Source organism: Oryzias latipes, chromosome 4 (genome assembly GCF_002234675.1).
Source record: "Oryzias latipes chromosome 4, ASM223467v1".
Lineage (NCBI taxonomy): Eukaryota > Metazoa > Chordata > Actinopteri > Beloniformes > Adrianichthyidae > Oryzias > Oryzias latipes.
The window spans coordinates 15,106,802-15,113,056 of NC_019862.2; positions in this window are offsets into that span (position 1 = coordinate 15,106,802).

Below are 6,255 nucleotides of genomic sequence, written 5' to 3' on the forward strand. Positions count from 1 at the left end.
AAAGATTTCATGTAATCCATGGACACCAGTGAAGATCACAAATCAATGAAGAAAAAAGGTTCAGAGCACTGTCTAGTGGGTCTAGATGACCCAACTCCCAAAGGTAAAGTGCCTAGGATAGCACAAGGGTTAAGGATGTTCAAAATGTGTTAAAGAAATCAAAATCAATTTTTACTCAAGACTTGTATGTTTTATTGAGATATATTAAAGCATATAAAATGTTGAAGTTTAACACACATTAAACATAAAGACTGTTTTTCCTACCTTTGTCTCGACTTCCATTGTGTTCCACAAGAGTTAAGAAAAAGGCAGCCAAAGCTAGTCAGCCACATAACCAGACAATTTATGGTAGAACATTTCATTTTTATATGATATTGTGATACAATAATTTAGATTATGTAGCACTGGATGGAAGATTCCACAAAACAGAGACAAAGGTATGGGTTCTAATGTAATACAGGTAGAGCATAATCACTATGTGTAGGTAAAAAAGTACAAGGCTCATGTTCAAAGAAAATGTTTTCTTTTTTAAATCTTACTATGTGAAAATATGTTTCTGAATGCCTGCTGTGAATAAATCAATCAATAATTGTTTTTTTCTTTTTTACTGTCTGCCTCCAAACTATTCAAATTGAAAGGGATTGAGGCTAAAGGATGACTCAAATGCTTAAAAGCAAACTTTTTTTAAACAATAAATCTAACAAAAAAAGAACCTAAATCATGACGAAGCAAAAACCTAGACCTTTCCGTGACCAAGGGAGTAGAAAATAAGATCTTACATTAAGCAACAGGAAATGATGGGTGACTAACCAACAGTCAAAAAAGCACAACGTCTAACCAGAACACAAAACATGACTCGACAACACAGATTAAATAAAATTTGGGTCAAAAGGCTTTCATTGTCAAATCCTTCATCTTTAAATGAGCCAAACGTAACAAAGACTTGAACTTTTGTTTATTTTAATAAAAAATGAGTGGACTTGCATGTAGAAAATGCAAAGTAAAATCAATTCTACGGACAAAAATAACTTTCTAAAACTTCTTTGACTATATGAATAAAAAATAAAACAAACTGAATTTGTTGTGTGACATTAGGTGCTCTAGGTTCTTTTATTGCATTTTATTTGTACTGCATTGCACATGAGTTATTTTATTTAAATCAAGAAGCACGAGACAAATAATTACTTTTTTATAGTATTTTCTCCCTAAAGTTCATCTTTCCACAAATTGTATTTATTTATTTATTCATTTTTTAAGCTATTTTAAATTGATGTGCAGCAAAAATCAATATTGTAAGATTCACATTAAAATGATTTTCTGACGTTGTTAGTGAACTTCTATTAACTTTTAAAATATGAATCCAAATTTGATGAATTTAATTGAGGTAGTATATTTGTGCAACTCTAATTGCATTTTAAATTTTAAACACCACTAAAAGAAAAAAACGCAGGATTGAAAACGCTTATTTTCCAAATCTGGATCAACTGAGGATCATCTATTAGCCAGTTTAATCTGTGATAAAATTGGAAAACCTGAGTTACTAAAACCTCAGCTGTTAGATTAATACTGAATGTCAGTCAAAAGTGGGTTTTCTAAAACTGTTGGCAGAGCCATCAGGATAAATGTGATGCAGATCCTCACGTCCCGTGGCGTGAGAAGACTTACAATGAGAAGACTTTAGTGAAACCTTCCAAAATTCCTACAACTCTGTTTGACCATGTGGTTCCTCTGTGGTTCTGTTTTACCACAAACAATCGGAAAACTGCTTAAATGCTCTTGAGAAATTGAGTAAAATCCTCCAGGACTGTCCAAACGTTGCATGAGACCATTTATGACCATATTGAAGGGCAGTTTCTAAAGCCTTAGTCACAACTCCTTAAGGGTGGATACTGCCTGCAAATCTGTGGGCAAACCGGTATGTGGCCCACACAAAATTTTGAGATAGTAGACAACTGGATTAGCTATAAGTCAGGCATAAGGTTTTAGTTAACACCTAAGCAACATGTATGTAAGTGAGAAGTAGGTGAGATGCTGATACGTCATACAGATTGTTCCTTTTTGAACTCCCCTGCACTGTGCAGGGAGCCTGTTAGTGCTGTTCAATAATATATCTCATCCACACCCATTTATCTTGCACATATGTCATGCACCGCACAAAAGCATCACCTGTAGATTGTGTGTGTGAAACTATATTTCACAGTAGAATTACAACACGCATGACAACCGTACATTCCATTTTCATGATATCCCTTAAGGCGGGCGGCTGCTGAGCCTCAATGGAACTGCAAGCCACACCTGTGCGACTCAAGATGCAGCCCCTCCTCTCTATGGGTCGAACAACCCAACCTACATGTCAGGTATGTGGAAGAAAACACAACCATGTCTGATAATGGAAGAACCTAAGAAGTCAACCCAACCTACAGGTCAACCCTCCATACAGATGCTTGTTGAGCACAAGTTGAAGTAAATGAGTCAATTGTCCATCTGTAATCTTTCCTGATTAGGCCTACGATGTATTCCTGTCACTTGAGAGAAAAAATGGGGTACACCCTTCCTCACCAGTCCATCGCAGGTCCACAGACAGACATCCTCACATTTATCCCTAAAGGCCAATTCAGTGTCACTAATCATCCTTTGAAACATCTTTCTGGACTTTGTCAGGAAGCTGGAGTGGCTGGAAAAAAAACCTTGCATGCATGGGTAGAACTTATAAAGTCACACAAAGAGGATTTGAACCAGAACCCTGTCACTGTGAGGCCAAGGTAGTAACAACTTTTAAACAATTCTGTACTGTTGAGATGAAGGTTTTACAGTTGTAGTGTGTAGAGTACCCTTTAAAATGAGAACTATTATTCTTAAAGAGTATATGACTACATAACTGACTATATTTATAGGTTTTGTTTGGCAAAATCATTATGAATAAAACCACTCAAAAGATTAAAATGTTGCTGACTAATGGACAAACTCACAGGTTAGAACCCAGAGGCTCCAAAGAAACCACAAAGAGTTTAAGTAACTGCTTGACTAAGTCACGATCAAATCATGATGAAATAACGGTGGAAGAAAAAACAAACTTGCTGAGTAAAGAGAATCAGAGGAGAAAATAGTTATAAGACAAATCCCAGTTGTGATCATCACCAGAATCTGAAAAGCACAGACAGAAAATGTGGACCAAACCAACAAGAAGAACTCAACAAACAACAACATTTGAAAGGAAAGCTACGTCTGCAGATAGGAATATGCCTCTCTGGGGTATGGGGAACACCAGACTAGCACCAGACATCCCAGGCTGGGTCACATTCCTACCACTTTAGATTTCTTGGCAGTATAGGAAACAATCTTTGTTTTTTACACAATCACAAAAGCTTCCAACGACATCTTTACAATGTTGTAGACTGATTCACCTTTGCTGAGTCACACATTTTACAAACTTCTCATTTCCGATATACGTAAGGTGTTGTCGGTCTATGTGTGTGGTCATCGGGTGCGGAGGGAAGAATGAGATGTGGAAAAAGGAACGGGACTGTGCGGAACTTTATCTGCTGTGAGAAATATCGTGGAGGTCCACTTGACTTTCCGTAAACTTTCCATTCTGTTTTTTTGGCATCATACATATGTAGACATGTCTTTTGTAGTGAGCAATACTTTCTCAAGAAGAAAAAAAGATCTTACAGTAATTTCCTCAATTTCCCTAAGGAAAGAGGTCAGCAGTCTAGACTGGTCAGTAAAATAAAACCTTCGCCTCTGACAAAAAAAAAAAAAGAAAAAAAAAAAATCTTCATCACAGTCTTAACCTACTGGAATGAGCCGGTTTGCGATGGGCTTGTTTCAATTAGTTTCACCCACGACTGTAAAACGGAGGTCACGACTTGTTCTGATAGATAGTAATTTAGAGACAAGTGCAGTCTTGATCTGGCCTCTAATTTATCGGTTGCACGCACACACTGAGTATTCTGATATGAATACGCTTTTAGTTTCTTCTCCTTTTGCCTAACAGAAACGCTGACATCATGGGGCAACATTCCTATTTATACATAGGCAGACTGGTCAGAAGGAGTTGTGACAACGCAAACAAGCAGAAAACTTTACCTTGCACTTTATTTAAATGTTTTATTTCATTTCTGCAATATATTTTTATTATTTTTAGTCTGAATGCTAATGCACTCTTATAGTAAATTATATGGGGGGTTTCCACATGATCACACTGTTCTCTTGTGTGATTAACATTGTTTTGTCTGTAACACAAACCTTTTTCTGCGTCAGATTCATTATCTCACGTTTCATGTGTAGGCGACCTTTTAAAAATAATATACTCCAGTGTCACAGGTAGTTGTTGTCTAAATGGTAGTATAGGGACACAAGGAAAAAAGAAGTCAGCTGTTTTACGTCAACAAAGCTGTAATCATAGCTGTTCAGATACCTATTTCCTGCTTGAATAATTTTTAAAATAATATGGATTGGGTACTAAAATAGAACAAAAACTGGTTGTGAAACATAAAAAATGTGAAGAACGTGACTTTTATTTTCTTCCTTTTCTTTTCTTTTTTTTTTTAATATTGCTGACATTATATTAAATCAAGAGGGATTGACAATTTTACCACTCCTCAAAAATGCATACACACCAGAAAACAGAGCACAATGATAAGAAAAGATTTATCTATTGTCAAAGTGGTTTATTACAGTATTTCTCCATTGGTTTGGCTCACTTCTTGAAACAGAAATGACATTCTCAAAAACAGAATGGAATTTCTCATTAATTTCATCAAACTGCAAATGTCTCAACGTCTCAGTACATAGTGCAGGTAGCCTATATTTAGCCCAATTTTCAAGTGAATAGATCTTGTAAACTGATTGTTGATTCTCAGTCTAATGGTTGTTCACTCCAAAATGAGTCAGCATCATTTAAGTCATCACATGCACAATAGTCTGTTCAATCCTCAAAATTAGTCAAGAACATAATTCCATGAATACCATATATGAATCCCTTGGAACGTTTTATACATTTATTATTATTTTGATTTGATCCCTGAAAATGAGAGAGGTCTCTTAGGGCCTCACCTACCACTATATGTTACTGTAAACCTAAAAACCTTTTTTTTTTTTTCCGTTTTATACAAAATTGTATTTTGTTAGCTATATAAAAACAGTACAGTAACCATTGTCAATAGAGGACTGAGCTAAAACTGAAAGGTGGACACGAGGGAGGTTTCAATGGTCCTCTGCTATAGTGACAAAACATCTAATCATTTTGACTGGCAGTGCCTACACAATGCCAAAGGGATGAAGGATTTTGGGGGCACTGACTGTTTAAATGAGAAGGAAATTTATTTTTGACACGAGTGAATTGTTTTAGGAGAGAAATGAGCTTTTGCAGGTGAACCATGGTGTTGTGCCTAAACATCCACATTATTTTGGCAAAAGCACCAAGAGTTTTGAGAATGTCCGGTCTGCTTAAAGAAATCAGGTAAAGCAATTGAGAAGGATCTTTGCCATTTTGGTGGCACTGACTCTTTACATGGGAAAGGAATTTAGTTTCCAAGCATGAGTGAACAGTTTTGGGAGATATCTTAGATTTTGCAAGTGAGCTATAGTGTTGTGCTGAACTGTAAGACTGTTTTGCCAAATGATGTTAGAATTTTCAGAATGTAATTTCTGTTTCAAGAAATGAGCCAAACCAATGGAGAAAAACTGTAATAGAATAAACATGCAAGTAAAACTACACTAGTTGAATCTCATTTGACCCAGGATGTATTTTATTTTGAAAGGAACTTGTATGTGATGCTGCTAAAAGTAGAAAAAGAAAAAAAAATTACACTGCTTTAGTGCAATAATTATTTTTATTATAATGCTAAATTTTAGAATGACTGGCTTAGTGACCATAAAAACATAAAGTGTATTTTTCTAAACGGTGATGTGGGACTTTTCTGTTTTTGTCAGTAGCTGGTCCATATTGCTCTTGGCGTTAATAATGGTTACCAATCCCTGATTTAGATGGACTAAAAATTGAGATCTAACTAAGTTCTTATTACTTCCTATAATACGTTTTTATTGCACCATAAAAGTTTGTTTTAACCGTCAGTAGAACAAACATGTTTCCAACGACTAAATCTAGTGATGTTTTCTTGTGTTTCACTGTCATCTAGAGGTCACATTTTGTCATTACAAAAAAAACAAAACAAACAAAAAAAAACCATGCAGTTTGGCCCTTTGGCCGCTTGGAGGCGATGGCGGCAAAAGCGGGAATTAATCGATCGC